The following is a 19086-nucleotide window of genomic DNA, read 5'->3' as shown; positions in this document are numbered from 1 at the left end:
AATATTAATGTTAACAATTAGCATGTATCTGTCAGATCAGATGCGAGCGCCGAGTAGGTGCAGCCAGAAGTTTCCGAGGAACTTTCGAAACCCCAGTGCATGCAACCGGAAGGAATTTCCATTCAGAAGAATAACAGATTCCGATGAATTTTATACGGGGTTGTCTGATGGGAGCAAGCTTCCCGCGCTCGGTCGATGTCTTGGGAAGTTTGATTAGCTTCGAGGAGATATCGTTAGTTTCTTCTTAATAGCTAGTTGCTCAGATATTGTCGTATTCAAAATGAAAATACTGCATCTCCTATCCGATTCACGCACGTGAATGAAAACGTGTTGACTGCGTTCATTTTCCAGCATTCCTAAATTCCATTTCTCCTCTCCAAATGACGTGTATTTTAAACGTAATCTCTATTCGAACGAATTACAACTCGCGTGTTTGTTTAATCTTCAGGTTTATTAATCCAAAGATTAGTTAACTCTTTGTTTGCGTCGTTTGTTAAATACTGCAGTGCTGGGTGTACATCTTTCGGGATGAGAATCATCCCATCCGCTCAGTGCAATCCTTAAATCATCGGTCTGCACCATTATCTAGAATCGCGGCAGAAGAGTGGAGATTCAGATTCCTGCGACGATATGACGTCATCTTTCGGATTCTGCAACCGAACATTCATTCCTATCCGCAATTGGACTTTTTAGCACACTACCCTCTTCGAAACATCTCAAAATTCCTGTCATTGTTTTAGCTGAGATTATTCAAAATGAAGTCTGAAGAGAGAATTTCTTGACATTTCTGCTAACTTAGTTCATACTTTTTTTTACCTGCTTGTGCACTGATTTCAACCGGGATTCTTTCTGAATGCACGAGTTTCCGCTGTCAACAATGCCCTGTAGACCCAGAAACCGTTTATAATACCACCCCAATTGTTTAGCGTGTGCTTTAAGCGGTAGAACAGCTTTGCGGTTACCAAGGGTACGCTCTCCGATTCACCAAAAAGGAGAGTTTTTTTTTTTCCGCACTCGTTCATATACTCTTGTGCAGTCATACAGTAAATAAAATTTATTTTGCTCATACACACCCCACATTCATCCTAAAGCGAATCGATCGGTTATTGACATTGAAACCTTTATGAAGGCAAAAAAGATTCTGTTGTCCAAATCGCTACTTGTATTAAGGATATCAAAATTTGAGCCAATTATATTTAATTTAATTGTGTTAGTCTCATTACTCGACTTAAGAGAAACCTAATTAATGCGCTAAGATGACTGTTAACTGTTTTGCATACTTGTCTCTGTGTCAGCTGCGTATAGTCTCGAGCTGGTTTGTCTATCTTCCTAGAATTAAATATTGCCACCACCGTATGAGACCGGTTTATTCACTTTCGGTTAAAAAAAAGGCTTCGATAGGTTCATCGCATCCTGGATTAGTTTCAAACCCGGCTCTTTCCAACCCAAGGATATCGTCTAAACCTTGCGTGTGCTACAATCTAATTTTTTTTACTTATGAAATTTGCGGACCCTGGTAGCTAAGAAGCCGCATCCCAACTGATATGCAGACTGTAAGTGGAGCCCTCCCAGCCGAAAACGACTGTAGCAGACTATTGAGCCTAATGCTTTGCTTAAATAAGATGGGATGGGATCGGAAAGTAGGGTTGAAAATATGATATACGAATCCGTCAGAAAAGGTCACAGTTGTTTAGGGATATTCCGAAGCAGTGGCATCTCGTAAGAATTTGTAGTGTGGTGGGGCTGTAGCAAAACAACAACAACAAAAAAAAAACTATGGATTGAATATATTCCATCATTAATAAAACTTAAGATATAACAGAATCCTTCTCTTCGTTCCTTTCTACAAAGATATAAATTAAATGCTAGAATTAAATAGAAAAAAAGAAGAACCGCACAATATTTACCTACGATAACGACAAAGACGTTAATTTGTGTTGTTTGTGCTCGTGTAGTAGCAACGTATCTTGGGCTGCAATGCTACCTGCCTAAACTGCCCGTAAATCACGCGTTATCACCCACTAGGTAGCGGTTTGGTGTGGTCTGCATTGAATGCAGCTCCAGCATTGAGTATACTAACCCTAGCCCGCACAGCACATTGATTGCTACAAAATGAATTATATAAAATACTATCGAGCGGTATTGTATTACAAAGAAGAAAATAGCGGTTTTTAGATAAATATTTAAAAACTTAAGAACGGCGATAATAAAACAGTAACTTTCATTTTTTGCTGGAGGGGCTGCAGCCCTTATGGACGAGCCACCACTGTTCCGAAGCTTCATAACCTTAAGGTTATGAAGCTTCGTTCCATTCTTCAATCCATTCACTTCATAACCTTAAGGTTATGAAGTGAATGGATTGTGTTCGACCAGTGTGCTTACTTTTCGGCTGACTCGAATGTTTTCATCAGTGACTTAATGGACACAATCCTTCATTAGATGGCAAATTCCTGCCTTTAGCCACTCCTACAAAAATATGTGGGAGGAGGGGTTTCCTGGTTGATTCTTAATAATTATAATAATTATTCTGATGCAGCCACTCAACACGATTTTATATTTTAGAAATGATTTCTAAATAAAGTTCATTTTTATAAGAATAAATTTCTGTTAATGTTTGCACTACGCGTTTTCTGCAGTGAAAAGGATTTCTGCGTATTAAAATTTTTGTGCATTTTATGTATCAACGATGTACGGTTCTGAACTGCGACTCCTATCGAATGTTTTAAATGGTACGCGTTTCACAGGAGCCCTTCTACTGTGCCCCAAGTAAAGTAATCACAGTTTAATTCGTTTAAACTGTGATATTTTACTCCAGTTATGCATAACCAGAGTAAAATTCCGTGTAATCACACTAACACGAAATATTTACGATCAAAGATACAATTCGTTTAGATTGTCTAAATTTATGCATAATTCAAGAGCGTTGAAAAAGGAAATTGTAAGCAAACGAAACACTTAAAACATACCAACCCGAACGATCCAAGTAATGTGTGGGCATGCGCACTTCCGTCACAAATTGCTCTGTATTGCTTTACTTGAGACTATTCCCGATGACGCGGTAATTCCTTTTGATTAGCCTCTCGTTTTGTCTTTTAGAAAAAGACGCGACACAAACAGTAATCAATTGAGCATACAATCTTTAAATTCGCTTTTAGAAACGAGCGTTCTTGTCATTTATTTTTCGCTTAATAAACGACATGCTTAAAAAGTCTATAAAATTTATTAAACTTCGGTAACAGTTCGGAATTAGTAAAATCGTAAAAAATCTCTTAATTCACATGGAATGCGAAAATTTTCATGTTTGTTAAATAGGCGGCATCCGCTCCTATTCTTCATTTCATTAGCAGTCGCATGTGAATGTAGTCCGTCCGTACGCTAATGATATTTCCACACCCGAGTTGCATTTCTCGTTTAATGATCTGATTTGCTGTCGTCTGGTCAGAGCCAATATCGTCGGTCAGAAAGCGACCTTGGCGGAAGGATAAAACCAGATAAACAACGAAACAAAGTTGTAGGTGAAATCGATTACTTACCTGCAAGTTTCTCGGGGGCGAATCGACCCTTCGCAGCTAAAGGTGAGAAGCAGAAGCCAAGTTGCGCAAACGCCTCCGTTCATTTCCCCATCATGTGCTGTTTAGGGGTGTAACTTACAGTCGCACGCATCGCTGTTTTTGTATTGGTGATTGTGCCGGTAGAGTGGAATGCCTCGTTTCCACCATCCATTCTGTGTGATTGCCATGCCGGATGAGATGTTACAAGGGCCTTCCGGAATACGGGAACAAGTGCGATGTCGATGTGCGTCACTTCACTTCCTTGCCTACATTTATTCATGCCGCAATGCAAAATGTCCTTTTCATCAACAAACCAATCAGTTTGCATTTATTTTGGGTATTTTCTAACTCTTTTGCTGTCTTTTTCTTTTTCTCATAGATCAGCGAGAACGTATGAAAGATTTACTTAGCAAAGTAATATTTTCATACGAAATTTTACTCGCTGCAAATAACGAAGGAAGAGGGGGGGTGTAACAAAAAGCAAACTCCGCGAATTTCAGTAGTCTTCTGCTTTCAAGATATGCACAGTCGTCCCTTGAATGTTTCAGATGAAAGCATGGGTGTGTGTCTTTGGCCTCAGAGCTTAACGCTACAAATTTTAAAAAAGGAAAGGAAATTTAACCTGACCTATCTACTAAACAGAAAATTCAGATGAAACTTATGTGCAGTGTTGAAATCATCCCTTCTGCTTTATTGTAAGATCAGCTACCGACTTCACATTTTTGTGTTTTATTTCAGATACTTGCAGTCAGCATTGCCAGTTAAATTTTTGCGAAGTTATATTTGGGATGCCGTATATTTTTCAAGCCTGCTGCAAGCCATGTTGTAGCATTCATCTGCTATCTAAAGACATTCACGACCATCTCTGTCTCACTGAGATTGGAACCATCACAGCTGTGAGCGCTGATGAGCTGGATTTTTAAGATGGAGTTTCCACATGGCAACTTGAAAACTTCCCTTGCATGGGAGAGGAAATATGTAAGCAAAAATAAGCTGTTTTTGTGTCATTGAAATTGCGTGAGTTCTTCCCTTCTGTGGACAAAGGTGAATTGGTCTGTAACGCCTCGTGCATGAAGTATGGTGACTGGACAAGCAAATTTGATGGAAAAACACATGCATACGCTACTCCTTGAAGAAGGAAATTTATCGGATGTGTTTTAGTGTGTCGTGCTCAGATTTTCTTCTTGGCGAATCACCTGCTTGTATTCCAAATGTTGTAAATATTGAAACTCAGTCTCGTAAAATAGTTTATTATATGCTGATTCGGGACAGTACAAGAACTTGCTTCAACTTTTATTATTTTTAGAATGGATTTTGTATAACTCGGCTCTTCCTTTTGTTCGAAATTTTGTGACAAACTTTGTTTTTAATCCATTTTTCCTTGTCGAATGCCACTTCTTCAGTAAAATGAGAATAAGGCTAATCAAAAACGAAACGAAAGATTTCAGTGAAAATTCGATTGCAAATATTACTCTTACAGCATTGCAGTGGAGTTTTTTTTTTTTTTTTTTTTTTTAAAGTACGAACGAGGTAATAGTTTATTCATGCTTAGTTTATTGTAATGTGGCCTTTTAACTTTAAGCACAACAGATCACTTGTGAAGTATGTTTTCTCTCTGATGATTTGAATGTAGTGGTGCAGTACGAGACACCACCTGGGATAATTATACGAAAGCAGTTGAGAAAGCAACAAACCACGCGACTTGCGTAACAGTCATGCGAATGATATTACAAGAAATGATGTCATGTTTAGTTTCCTTTGTTTAATGATTATTTCATGTTGGGAATGATGACTTAATTTGCGTGTGAACGCGATGGGTTTTTAGGTTCGTAATTGGGTTTTGGTATTAGGGTTCCTGTTATACTGTTTTTGTTAACTTTGTCACCACAATACCTTGTTAATTGTTTTTATAGCGTTTGTGGTAATAGTTTGTGTGTTTTATAATTTTTCCTTTCATGATTTTTTTTGTGTCGCTCTTACCCACAAAAGAATTTTGCAAACCTGTAGTACATCACGGGTGGGTTAAGGATTTTTTTTTCTATTTTTTACAAAATCCGGAAACTTTACTCCACAGACATTTAACACAGAACTCAGACATCGAACTTTTTCAAGTCCCTTCAGGCCTCCAAATAAGGGGGAAGAGGTGATCTCACACCGAGCGATGAAATTCATTTCCCCACGTGAGGACGATTGCTGACATCCATGCCCACCCGAGACGTACTGGTGGGAGAGCAGATATGCTAACCACTCGGCCAACCAGGCCAGCAAATGTGATTGTTCGTGAAAGTGTTTATGGTACTTCTGTGAGCGTTTTTTTTTTTTCCTGTATTAACATTTTTTTTTTAATTTTAATGCTTAGTTCGATTTCAAGGGCCGAAGGGCAAGGTTGTTTTATTTTTGGTATTCCATTTTCCGTATTTTCTTCTGTAGTGTTGTGATACGTATGGTCCTGTGGGATTTTATTTGTTCAGCTAAAAAAAAAAATCAGCTAACGCCTTTTTTATTCCCGTACACGGGGAGTAGGCGAGGCCATTTAGCCCTATCTAACTTTTGGAGACTGAGTGGGCAGTTCAGTCTCCACTGGTACCAATCAGAGATAGATGGCCCAAGGTTATCACTAATTAAGCGGTACACAGTGAAGAGAGACGGCTCAAATGTGCCGCCATCTCGTGGTCCCTAACCCTAACACAATATATTTAATGTCTGAAATAATGTGGGTTCTACGGTCGATTTTCTTGAGTTTACGGGACGAAAAACCCGAGTTTCTGGGAGGAAAAACCCGCTTGCCCGTGCCAGAGATCGACTAACTCGGGGACCGGTCGAAAAAAGGCTTAGAAAAATTTCCTCTAGTCGCCGACTAGACTCGAAACCAAGACTTCCTTCGTGCGGCCAAGCGCCATATTTGTTTACTGTTTTAATTTGTTTTGTAACTTTATTTTATATACTGGGGGGGCTACCACGCCCACCCTCCCCCGAGTTAAAGACTGGTAGGCCGGTTTTCCTTGAATTTTGAAGACTCAACACTCAGGATAGCCTCTGAGTTTCAAATAATTTGACAAAAAACGTGACACAAAAACGTTTCATAAAAAGGCTTATCATTTTATATCTATAGGGTAGATTTAATTATTTTTTATAATTTGAAAATATGTGACAGTATTACGTTGGTTACATTATTTTATTATTTTTATTTTTCCTGACTTATACGCGTTGTTACTTTTGTTGATGGCCACCCTGCTGGATGTTTCTTCATTGGTCGGTGTGTTTCTATTTTGTCTTCTTCCTACTGGTGCCTACGGTGTTGTTAGCATTCACTACGATTGTTTTTCTGTTGGCATTTTATCGTGGCTGCAGAAAACAAATATCTTTAAGAGTTTGCTGCTTTAGTTGTCTTTTCTTCTTTTTTTTTTATAAGTGGGTGTGGTGTTTTGAGTGATATTGATTCATGTGCGTCTGATTTGTTTTAGTATTCTGTTGCTACCATTATTATTACTGTGTGTGTTGCCGTCAATTTTTTTTTCTAGCTTTATTGTTGTCTTACCTCCTTAGTGCAGTGGCACGTCATTAGCGCAACTTTCCGTGTCGCAAGCATTTGTCACATGATTAGTTTATTTCTCGGTTAGTGGAGAGCTGTCGCATGCATGTGCCTCCAGCTGATATTCTCCATATCTGTTCGTCTTTGATGGTGAATCGATTGGTTGGTTTGGAGAAATCTAATAATGGTTTCATAGCTGAAACAAGATATTTTGTCCTGTTGGGATATCGAGAGTATTAGCTGGAGGTACATGCATGCTACTGCTCTCCACTAAACTGGAGATTCTGCCTGCACACCCGAATGCAAAAGCGATTTATTCCAAACAGTTGTCAGTGGAAGATTATGCAAGCTTTACTTGACGCTCCACTTACTACTTCCTGTGATTGCCAATTTTCATTTTTGCTGTTTGTGTGAACGGCGTTCACGTTGTACTCAGTAAAAACGACCTTCTTTCAGAAATGGAATCAGTCCACTTTCTAGTCATATTTTTGTCTGAAAGTTTGCACTCTGAATAGCGGAATGTTTTCTGTCTTATATTGCTGCCACGTTCTGAGTACGAATTATCGTGATGCAATTTAAATAGATAGGTATTGAAACCGTAAATCTTCTCCCGTAAAAACTGCGCATTTTACTTGCAACTATAACAATATCAACCAACAGAAACTAATTTGACTATATATTTGAACTTTGCCCCTCTGTAGCTCAACCGAAGCTATGAACGAAGTATTTTGGTTGAAAAGACGTGGATTCATATCATATTAAAGAACCTAAGAAGAACTTTATCAGAGCTTTTCGCCTGAAGATGAGTTGACCGGTCTCGTACGGAAGTGGAGGGTGTTTCATCCTGCAGAATTACCCATGAAAACAGAATATTTATAGACAAGAAAATAATTATTGGCAAAGAAAGCAACGGGAAACCTTGTTTTATTGCTATTCCCCAGTGAAGTGCCACCCACCAACCAGTAGACCGGGGAGAAGAGAAGAATTTGATCCTCGAAACTCAGTCCATAATGAATTTCCTTAGAAAGGCCGCAGTCGAACGCTGTTTGGGGCACTAAGAACTTTTCGTAAGGGCTTTTCAACCGAAGGTAGTTTGTCTGATTTCATACAGCAGACGAAAACCTACCGTGACCAGATGACATCGGCTAACCTTCCCTTCCTTTGAAAAGTTGTTATAAATGCCTTTCCGCTCCAGACAGCATTCGAACCTAGGTTTTTGTAGCTAAAGGGCATCGGCTGATCGGCCAGAACACACAATATACTTGCCTGATATCTTCAGTGGAGTTGATCATATATCTCTAGTTGGGTTGGTTTTCCTCCAGTGCTCAGGTTTTCTCGATGAAAAACGTGAAACCAGCTGGAATACTTAAAAATAACCAAATGTTCTCATTTGTTTATATTTTAAGTATAGACTTGCATTATATGTAAGCATTTGTGGTTAAAAAATGTTGTTTCTTGTTGCCCAAATACGCTGCAAAACTTGTCGCATTATTCCGAGTTTGGTTATTCGGGCAACAGGGCCGCATTTACCATTAGGCGCATGAGGCGCAAGCTGGGGGCCTCACTCTCGATGGGGGGGGGGCATATTTTAAAACCTTACGCCTCACAAAGAACAATAAAAAAAACAGCGTAGTTATAGTTGCAAAATAAAATACTTACGTTTAAATATTAAATTCATAATATAAAAACTAGAGGCCGCTGAAAAATTTGTGAGGCTTCCTGCTTCCATTTAAAATACATTGTTCTTCCTTAGAATATAAAACTGAGAGGAACTCTATTCCATAAAATTCATGTATGTAAGCGTACCATTTCTTTGCTGGACGTATATACACGTCCAGCAAACCTGGATAATATTCTGTCCACCTGCTGAAAGAACATGGACAAGAAGTGCAGTTTGACAGTCATGTCCATTAGAAGGGGCAATAATCCTTCACGCTAAAAAGAACACTTAACTAGAATACTAAACTAGATTACTACGTTCAGTTGTAATTGTACTGTTGCAGTTTTAAGCAAAAGACAAAGGCGAAGAATCTCTGCTAAAATACCACTGGATATAAATTTTTGATATTAAAAAGACTCGCAATCGGAAACCCCGAGTAATTCAGTTTAACATCATTTGTTGTTCTTTAAAAAAAAAAAATCGTTTCTAAAATTGAAATGTGCGACCCATATAATGTTATTTTGCAAGGAAAGAAAGCAAAATGTCAAATTTATTTCAATAAATGTTATTTAAAAAATATGAATATTTCACATATTTCCAATGCAAACAAACGTTTTGATTATTTATTTTCGCACATGTGAAATTCGTTTTTATTTGGGAAGAGACACAATAAATAAATTGTGCAGCAAAAAAGGGTTAAATATCGTAGGACAGTAAAGAAATTCCAAGTAATACAGTGCACATAAAGACAATAATCTGCTAACGAGGGCCCCCCCCCTCGTTAGGGTAATGAAAAGGGGGTAATGAAACGAATAAAAAATTATTTAAGAAGAAACTTACACCTAAATGAAACAAGTGACTCGTTATTATGCATTGAATCAGATGTAATGGACTCGATCAATTATGATGACATTATAGATACATTTGCTAAAACCAGAGCCAGAAAAAAAAAAAAAAAAAACTTGTAGTTATTGATTTATTTAAATTAAGGGGATATTAAATCCCACATTGTGTTAAAACGGAAAAAGAAACTAAAAGAATGGAATCAGAGAGTTTCATGCCGAATATAGTATAATAAACTAAAAGTATTGGCGACTACTAGCTTGAGCTAAAGCAAGTAGTCCAAGTACGTAGTACAAACTCGGGCAACTCGAAGCAAAGGTGGTAAAGTTCTGATCGCCATTCTCGGTATTTTGCATAATGTAAAAACACATTTCCTAGGAAATGTATGCTGTTATTACATTATAGTGGGAGGTCACTACCCAGACCCGTTTCAGCCTTTATTGAGGCTTCATCCTGGACCAAATTAATACCAAAGGGTATAGCGAAAAGAACTTATATACTCTGCTATACGAGTTGTCAAAAAGGTGCACCCATTAAGTTACTTAAATATAAAGAGCCAATAGGCTTCATTTTGGCGATATAAACATTATTTAAATTAAGAGGATATTAAATCCCACATTGTTTTAAAACCGAATAAGAAACTCAAAGATTGGAATCGGAGAGTTTTAGTTATTGATATTTTTTATTTAAATTTGAACTGATTTATTTTTATACTTTTTTTAAAATGCAAATATATGTATAACAATGTTGTATTGTGTTATTAAAATTAGTTATTATGGAAATGTTGACTTTTATTTTAAATAAACTAAAAAAATTGCTTATTTTTGATGTTGGGCCTCCAAAAGTATAAATGCGGCGCTGTCGGGCAACTCAACCAGTGATTGCTAAAGAAAGAACTCTTAACATCAAAAGCAACATTCACTTTTGTCATCGATTCATAACACCACTAGATGACTTCTGTCCTTGTCTAGAAAATCAAACAAAATTTAAATAAACAACAGATCTCATTAGAGATAATGGCGTTAAAGGAATACACTCCTTACAGGAAGCAGCAGTTGACTTTCTTTTTTCCGCATCTAATTAAAGACTGCGATCGTCATTGCCGTACAGAACAGTTGCCATCGTATGAAAATTGATATGTGGGCAGACAGACAACTACCACGTGGATATAACCGTTACATTTTGATTCTCGTGGCAAGGTTTAGACGTTGGTAATGCATTTTTTACTCAATAATTTAAGGAAATTACAACGTCCACTAGGATATACATTAAAATAAATTTTAATATATTTCAATATTTCGGCAACGTCACGTTACAATTTTCAAGAAACTTAAGAACAAGACACGTGGACGTAGGCACAACAAACAGTAAGTGAGGAAGAAGCAGCCAGCTATTATTTCTTCTAAAGACCTGATGGTGCCCCCTAGCGGGCAATGTTGGTATTCTTGGGCGATTGGGCTGAAGGTCTTCTGATGTAGGTTTCCCAAATTTGGGGCAGTCTCATGCAGCCAAATTTGTTGAGGTTTGGATCGTTTCTTAGGGCTCAAGCTGATTGCATGAAAAGCCTTTCATATTTGTATTTACTACGGTGTATTATGGTGGATTTCTTCCACCGTATTCTATGGCGGGTACCCAGGGCATGGTCAGCAAGACCAGAGTGGCTGTATTGGCGAAACCGGATGTAGGCCTTGTGTTCTGAAATTCTGATATTTGCTGTCCTGCCTGTTTGGGCCAAAGTAGGACAGCTTACAGCTGCAAGGGACCTAGTATACACCAGGTAGGTCTAAGGGAGATGGTTGGTCTTTAGTGGAGCGGATAATGGACGCCAATTTTTTATATGGTCTGTAACAAGAAGTTAAGTCATGTTTTTTCTAGAATGTTTGTAACTTTTCCGAGGTGCCTCGGATATAGGGTATGGTGATGGATTTAGAGTAATACTTGTTGTGAGGGGGGGGTTTGTGGTTTACTGGTTTCAGTATTTTTTTGGGGGGTAGCCATTGGCTGAGAAAGTGTTGAGAATGTGGTTTAGTTCTGTGGTTAGGGCATTGTCATTTGAACAGATAAGTTTAGCCCTGTAGTGTAGTGTCTTAATGACTCCATATTGTTGCGAGGAGGGGTGGTGGAATTGTTGGTGAATGTATCTGCTGGGTGGGTTTTCTATAGGCTGAGAAAACCAAGGTTCCATTAGGCTGGCGGGTGACTAGTATGTCTAAGAAAGGAAGGCAGTTGTTTTTTTCTTCTTCCAGGGTGAATTTGATTCTGGGGTGTTGGTTGTTTAAGTGTGTCAGGAAGGAGAGGAGTGCATCGGAGCCATGTGGCCAAATAGCGAACACATCATCAACATAGCGAAGCCAAATGGTTGGTTTTTGTGGGGCAGAGTTTAAGGCTTTCTCTTCAAAAGTTGGCCAAGGGTGGGGAGAGTGGAGAACCCATGGCTGTCCCCTCTATTTGTTTGTAGAATTTTCCTTGCCAAACAAAATAGCCTGAGTTCATTGTGAATGTGAACTGAAATAGGGCTGTGATATCGGGAGGAAATTTAGCTTGGATTAGCTCTAAGGATTCTTTGAGTGGGACATTTGTGAATAAGGAGGAGACATCAAAACTGACCATTATGTCAGTGTGTTTGAGTGTAAGGTTTTCTATGCTGGCTTTGAAGTGGGCTGAGTTTTTTATGTGTGAAGGTGTGTTGCCAGTATAGTGTGAGAGAGCTTTGGCCAAATGTTTAGCTAGTTTGTATGTGGGGGAATCAATGCCATCCACTATGGGACGTAATGGCACATTTTCCTTATGTATTTTTGGGAGTCCATAAATACGGGGGGGGGGGGGTTTGGAGTTAAATGGTTTTAATTTGTTAGTGATTTCCACAGGCCAAGACGTGACCTTCTTAAGGAGACTGTGGAGTTTTCTAATTTGTGAGTTGGTGGGATTGTACTCGATAGGGAGGTAAGTAGCCCGATCTAACAATAGAGCTTTCAGTTTACCTGTGTAATCCTTCTGGTTAAGCAATACTGTGGCGTTCCCTTTATCTGCTTTGGTGATTATTATTTCCTTGTTTTTTCTTCAATTCTTGCAGAGATTTAATTTCCTTATTGGGCATGTTGGTTTTTGGAGGTTGTGCTTTGGTCAGAACACAAGCCACATCCAGTCTAATATCGTTGGCAACGTGGTTTGGAAGGTGTCGTATCCCGCGTTCAATTCGTATCATAATATCTTCAGCAGGTATTCTTCTGGGTGCAATGGCGAAGTTGTGGCCACGTGCGAGGGTGTCGAGTGCTTCAGGTTTCACACTAAATGACGAAAGGTTGACTACCGTTTCGGTAGGAAGTTGTGGTTTCGAGATCGAGTTCTTTTTTTAAATGTTCAAATTTTTTGATGTGTCGATCTCGTATTTTTTTAAATTCTTTTCCCGCTGCAGTGCACGAGATGTCGCATAAAATAGACCAAATTTCGTGGCTTAAGGTGCTTGAAAGGTCATCTTCGAGTGCCTGGATAGCTAAGCTAGCATCATTCAGGAAACGGCGAGTCGTGGCGATTTGTTCCTTGAACAAGGCTTGGCTGGCACGGTTATAAATACGAAGAGCCTTTTGCGAAGAGAAACGGTGCTTGAATTTGACACAGTTAGGAATTACCTGGTAATTATTTAGTAAAAAATGCATAACCAACGTCTAAACCTTTCCACAAGAATCAAAATGTGACAGATTGTATCCACGTGGTAGTTGTCTGCCCACAGTTCAACTTTCATAAGATGTTCTGTACGGCAATGACGATCGCAGTATTTATTTAGATGCGGGAAAAAGAAAGTCAGCTGCTGCGTTTCTTTTTACTCGTTTTGACTGGCACTTGCAAAAACTGACGCAAGCTGTATGGAGTGTATTCCTTTAACGCCATTATCTCTAATGAGATCTGTTGTTTATTTAAATTTTGTTTGATTTTCTAGACAAGGACAGAAGTCATCTAGTGTAGTTATGAATCGATGACAAAGGTGAATGTTGCTTTTGATGTTAAGAGTTCTTTCTTTAGCAATCACTGGTTGAGTTGCCCGACAGCGCCGCATTTATACTTTTGGAGGCCCAACATCAAAAATAAGCACTTTTTTTAGTTTATTGAAAATAAAAGTCAATATTTCCATAATAACTAATTTTAATAACACAATACATGCATATCCTACTTTACGTTGTAATTTCCTTAAATTATTTAGTAAAAAAAAAACTGTAATATTTTTCTGTGCGAGAATCAGCGGGACTGTTTGTTAATACGCTTTTAAAATTGCAAGTTCCCACCTCTGGTAAGGGGAGTTAATAGCTTTATTGCTTTCAGTTATTATCATTTATTTCATAACGTTTTTATTGTTTTCACCAGAAAAATTAAAAATCAGCAAATATGAAAACAATTGGTATGCCTTTTGTTTTTAAATTTTTATGTTCATAATAAAACATGAAACGGTTTTAGTATTTTCTAATAATAATAATAAGAAGAAGAAAACGAAGCTCCTCCACATCTCCAGAAACTGACATATGTAGCAATATTAAAAATACAAACATTCTCCGTGTGTCCACCTTTAATAGTCAGCGAAAGATACGATGCACTGCTTCTCTCGTTCTCTCAAGCTGGGATTATCGTTTCTTCTTCTACCGGTGGCCACTAGAAGACGCATGAATATATTCCCTGTTCTCCTTCACCATTTATTCAACGACAATATACAGTAGACCCTCGCTATTACACCCTAAATGGAAAACCATCATTTAGCGAACCCTGATTTCCCATAGGTTCACTGTCATGAATTAGGGTTACGTTCATGGAAACAGTTTGAACTCTTAAAATATTTTTTTTTTGTGTATTCTTTAAGGTAATAGTTATTGTCGAATGGGCTATTGAAATTTGGAGCAATTTCATTACCAATTTCTGAAGGCTAAAATGTTCATGCATTTATTCTCATGTTAAAGCTTCTGCTTCTTGAAGGACTTTGCATTCTCAAATTTACTTTTCCTCTTTTCGGACATTTCGAGGGTATTAATAAGTACCACACTGCAAAATTTTAAATTGAATTCACACTGAATGAAGAGCGAGGCACATTACAAAATTTCCTTTAATTAAAGGCCTCTTCCTTCTCCCTGCACAATTAAATAGAGTTTTTTACTGTTCATTCCATTTACGTACTGTAACAAGAACTGTGAAAAAAAGGATATCATTTTAACCGCTTAAGTGTTTTTTTTTTTTTTTTTTTTTTTTTTTTCAACGAGCGCACAGTACGCTTCGATAGCTTCATTACTTGTCGCGTAGACGTCGTTTTGATTGAGAAGGTGCAACGCTAAAAAAATAAAAAAAAAAATCGCATTTGACGTCCGTAGAAGCCGTATGGTCACTCGCGTTCCTCACCGGGTTTTGGGAGTGTAGCCTTCTGCTCGAAGGGGGGAGGGTTGCAGATGCCCTTTCCATAGAGTTTGTAGAATGATCACGAACATCCATGCCCATGGCGGGATGCGAACCCCCAGCCTCTTGGCTGGAGTGTGGATGCGCTAACCACTCGACCAACCAGTAAATAACTCACTTCCTGTAACTGCTCTTTATTTTTATATGAATTTTTGTCTCGTTGTATTAATGCACCCCCACTGTGCAGGCAACATTTCGTGATGTGAAACTCAGTCTTTGATAAAAAATAAATTGATTTAATTATTGGACGTCATCAATAGGAATTAAAATGTTTTATTATCGGTGGTGCGCTGTGATCTCAGTCACGCGACAACTTGGATAGGAAGATACGTACCCAGATTGTTCCGCTTTCCTGGTCCAGCATTTCATCCATTCGTAATAGAAAATATTTACGTCTCGCGTGAACACGAGGCCTTCAGTGTACTGTTTCTGCTGAACTGTAAACTGTTATTATTTATTAGAAATGGTTAATGTTGTTGTTGTTAATTATCGAAGTAAGGAATGAAGCAGTTAGTTTAATTTTAGGTTCAAATATTATATTTACTTTGAATTTATAAATTATATTGGAGGCCTGAAGTGGCTTGAAAAAAGTTTTGTTTTTGGTTTCTTGAGCAGGGTTTTCAGACTATCTAAAAAAATAAATTAACAAAATACAAAAAAAGTACATAACATTGATAAAAATGTTTTAAAAAGATTCTTATCCCTCCCACAGTACAAATGTACTGTAGGTTTGCAAATAGCCTTTCGTGAGTGAGAATTACACAAAGAAATGTCGGGGATGGGTGAGAAACCAAAGAAAAGAGACGGAACTCCACGAAATTAAAGATTGGATGGAAAGGAATAGCACCGTGTGACAGTTGTCACGTGAGAGGGGGTTGTAATGAAAGAAATGGAGAAGGGAATGTAGAAAGCTTGTGGAAATGGAACAAGTAATGAATAGATCGTGAATAGTTCACTTCGAAGATTGTGTGGTGTCGCATTCTTAAACGCGGTTGAGAGTACTGAAGATGCGTTTAGTCGCGTTTACTGTAAGTGCAGGAGTCGTTTTGCTGAATGTAATTTGAAGTGAAAGAAAGAGCACCGAATTGGAATGTTTTTGGCAGTAAGTAATGACTGCAGAAATTTACTTACACGCGAGAAGTGGAAAAGTTGGTTAATTAAACTCTTCCGAGTTTGAGGAAGTTTAATCCTAGTGACGGTTCGGATTATGCTACTAATGAAATAGAAGTTGGAGGATGAAACCATGAGAGGTAAAACAGTGTAAAAGAGAAGGAAAATGCATTACGATAAGGTGTTTTAGAGATAGAGTAAGGTGTATCGTTACAACTGATGGTGATTCGAGTAGTATGGACGTTATTGAGATATTAATATCAGCTCGAGCATGTTTGCAGGTGTGGTCAGCACATTTTGACATGTTATTAGCAAGGAAATGAAATGAAATTTGACTACAGCCTGAAATCTTCACTGTTCTTCCCGATATCTGTCTTTGCCCATTAAAAAAAGATAATTCGGCCTCGTTTCATTACCGCACTCACTCCCTTTCTCTCGAAAATATGGAGAGGTTCATCAACAGAAAACTTCTTCACCAGCTACTTTACACGCGTTCAGTCTTTCTCGAAAAACTGTCGAACATCTGATCGTAACTTCCCTACCGATCTTTCAGTTCGGTCGCCAGCTTCCTTTCCCTGTGGTCTTTCAATATCTGATGTTGGACGCGAACAGTTTCTCTCCTCTTTTTTGTGAATGACGCGTATTAAAGACTCATTTAAAGGGTGTACACAAACGTGCCATGTGTAAAAAAAAAAACTGAGCCATGTCTTTGGCTCAGGTTAATAATTGAGACATTAACCCTTATATTGGAGGATTAATTTAAGCTTGGATTAATGATGAGTTTTTTGGCAAATAGGCGCGTGACAGAATCTTTTCAGATGACAAAAGGGAAGTGATTTTTTGTTTGTTTGTTCGAGCGAGTGTTGCGCACTTGAGCATCATGTTCGTTTTTCTTTATTATTAATTGTCCTCGATCGATCACAGTCGACTCATCACAAAAACTAGGTATTGTGCATACGCTCAAGAAAATGACGATTTATCTTTATTACAAGAAAAACTGAAAGAAGAATTACAGCCTACTCCAATTACCAGTGATCAACATGGTACAAAGAATACCATTCTCTACTCCTGTTCCACAACAAAATCCCGACATGCTCTACAGAACTTCTGTTTCCATCCCTTATATTAGTAGATTTATTCTCAAAATCGCAACCCTCCTCATTTCGTGACATAACATGGCTTTCAAGCCTACTTTGATTTTAGCATGTTTATTGCGTTCGCCTAAAGACCAAACTATTGCAACAAACATCCTGGGGTTTATAACATTCTTTCTTACATAGGACAGTCATCTAGAAGTTTGGAAATCAGACAAAAAAGAGCATATTAGAAAGGTCAGTAAAAGCAGAGAAGACAGCTCGGCCTAGCTTTTCATCTCCGCCACACATCATAACATTGAACGAGATAAGCGCTCCAAGCCTAACACAGAAGACAACTTCGCTGCTCGCAACATAAAAGAATCAACTGCGCTCATCCACTCACAACGCACACTGAGTAGGAACCAAGGAATGATTCTGTGTGAATTTGGAAATCGCTCATTAGATCTTTTCACACTTCAAACTTTTTGGCCAACTGTTATTAAATTTCCTGACATATTAGTGTGTGTGTGTGTGTGTGTGTGTGTGTGTGTGTGTGTGTGTGTGTGTGTGTGTGTGTGTGTGTGAGGAAATTTAATGACCTTTTTCAGTTGTCTTACATTAGCTACTAAGGTGACGCCTTTTGGAATTGTCAGTTATTGTTCGATTAGCTTTTTACATGTACTGAAGATGCCTTTGATACTCAGGTGAAAATTCTACTAATAAATAATATTTTACGTGAGTTTATTCCGTATTATAATTTATTTCGGTATTACATTTGTTGGTCTGGTTGGCCTTAAGTATGGACGTTTGTGATTGTGTTTAGATGGAAGATAACTTTCAATGCCCGGTGTGGGAAAAGTTCTGTGTTTAGTCTTTAAATCCAGCTCTCCCGACAACGTCAAAAATAAAATTTAAAAAAATAAAAATTACATATAAAAATCCTTAGACCATCCCAAAAAGGTTGTACTATAGGTTCATAACCGTTCATGGGTCACATTTAAAAAAAAAAAAAAAAATGCATGTTCCCAAAGGTCCTTTGCTGTGTCATTGGTATGGGGCGAACATAGGGGTTATGTTACTGACTTTTTCCTCCTTAGAAATATCTGAATTTTCATCATTGTCGAAGCCCGCTGTACGCTCTCCAGGCTTGATGCCAGCCGTACCCAAGACACTATGGCAGGGAGAGAAAACTGTCAAATGCATTTACTTTACCATTATCATTACGTTAACGTCTCAGATCTTCTATTGAAAGAAAGAGAGGGAAGAAACTGAACTTTTTTGAATGGCTTTATTATATTTAAGTTTTAATTTAATTATATTAAATTTAGCTTTAGTTGCTTCGTCCATAACTCCAGACGGCGGAATTCTTTCTGTACAAGAAATTAATTTTATAAATGCCACACTAACACAAAAAACCAGTGACGTGAACAGAATTTCTCGTGAAGTACTTCATATTTATCAATAACAGTAGATCTGTCTGATACTTGCTTAATTAATTATTCTATTTAAAAAAAAAAATATGATAATTCAATTCAACATGTTAAACGGCCAACTGAACTGGCGCCACGGTGAGTGATCAACGCAAGCGTACTTTTTTGACGTGTGCTTCACGTGCACCAATCGCGAACCTTGCTTGACGATACACAATTCAGTTATCATTGTTTATTGTTATACGTATGGAAAATGTGTTTTCGGGTAAGCGATCACGAAATATACTGCTATTGTTATATTATTGACATATAAAAGTCGTTTTTCACTTGACATTATTTTTTTTTTCTTTCTGTTATTGAAATAGTTTGTAAATGAAGATATATCGAGAGCCACAAATAAATTGTACAGTACAATGATTGATATCACTACTGAACCGTAGTATGCGTTTAACAG

The 19086-nt window shown here is 38.0% G+C and overlaps 1 protein-coding gene across 3 annotated transcripts in view; it reads left to right on the top strand.

Moving 5' to 3' along the window:
• Positions 1-19086, top strand: part of LOC150102902 (uncharacterized) — a 646700-nt gene that overhangs the window by 257604 nt on the left and 370010 nt on the right. The window lies entirely within an intron of this gene.

The sequence above is a fragment of the Typopeltis vanoorti genome, chromosome 9 (genome assembly GCF_054136105.1).
Source record: "Typopeltis vanoorti isolate ZY-2024b chromosome 9, IOZ_Tvanoo_1.0, whole genome shotgun sequence".
NCBI classification, from domain to species: domain Eukaryota; kingdom Metazoa; phylum Arthropoda; class Arachnida; order Uropygi; family Thelyphonidae; genus Typopeltis; species Typopeltis vanoorti.
The sequence above is the reverse complement of the archived record's forward strand: the minus strand, read 5'-3'. Positions and strand labels throughout refer to the sequence as shown.